Below are 1,277 nucleotides of genomic sequence, written 5' to 3'. Positions count from 1 at the left end.
CTCCTGCATTCTTGAGACCAAACGCCATAACAAGATAACAATAAACACCAAAGTCAGTGATAAATGATACCTTTGGAATGTCATTCTTATGCATTTTGATCTGATTGTATCCGCTAAATCCATCCATGAAACTCAGCATCTCATGTCCAGTAGTGGCATCAATCAAAGTATCAATTCTAGGCAGCGGAAAACAGTCTTTGGGGCATGCATCATTTAGATCAGTGAAGTCTATACACATCCTCCACTTTCCATTAGCCTTCTTCACCATTACAGGGTTGGCTAACCACTCCAGAAATTGAATCTCCTCAATGAAACCAGCCTCTAAGAGCTTTTCTACTTCCTGTTTTATAGCCTCTTATCTTTCCGGGGCAAAATTTCTTTTCTTTTGTTTCACTGTCTTCCGGCTTGGATCCACGTTCAACTTATGAGTAATCAGCCTCGAGTCTATGCCTGGCATATCAGCTGCTGACCAAGCAAACACATCACTATTTTCTTGCAAAAATTTTACCAACTTCCCTCTAAGGGGCTCTTCCAATGTGGCTCCAATGAAAGTCATCCTTTCAGGATTCTCGGGGTCTAAAGGAACCGAAACCAATTCTTCTGCTGGCCTTCCTCTATTCTCGTCATTTTCTCGAACATCCATATCTTCAATAGGAAGAACCTGCCCCCCGACTCCTTCTGCCCTCAAAGAGGCCACATAACAGATTCTAGCCATTTTTTGATCTCCTCTCTCTTCTCCAATCCCGTTTCGGGTGGGAAACTTCATGACTGAATGGTAGGAAGAGGGGACTGCCTTGAAGGCATGTATCCCTGTTCTCCCCATGATAGCATTATAAGTTGAACTAGCCTTTACCACCACGAAATCCAGCATCTGCGTTGCTTGCCTTGGCTCCGTACCTATGGTGGTCGGCAATTTGATTATCCCTTCCACAGGACATTCTACTCCAGCAAATCCATATATCGGCATGTCGGTTGGTGTCAACTGGGAGTCGTTATACCCCATCCTTAGAAAGGTGTCGTGGAGCAAGATATCCAAGAAGCACCATTATCCACAAGGACCCTCTTAACCGGGCTATTTCCTATTATCGGTGTTATGACGAGCGGGTCGTCATGGGGAAACTTCACACCCTCTAGGTCGGAATCATCAAAAGCCAATGTTACTTTTGTCCTGGCCCTCTTCGAGGCTTCGCCAACAATATGCATAACCTCCCTGGTGTATGCCTTTCTGGAATTTTTGGACAATCCAGCAGCAGTTGGACCTCCAAAGATCGTGTTTA

This window comes from Apium graveolens, unplaced genomic scaffold, assembly GCF_009905375.1.
Source record: "Apium graveolens cultivar Ventura unplaced genomic scaffold, ASM990537v1 ctg6813, whole genome shotgun sequence".
In the NCBI taxonomy this organism is placed as follows: Eukaryota; Viridiplantae; Streptophyta; class Magnoliopsida; order Apiales; family Apiaceae; genus Apium; species Apium graveolens.
The sequence above is the reverse complement of the archived record's forward strand: the minus strand, read 5'-3'. Positions refer to the sequence as shown.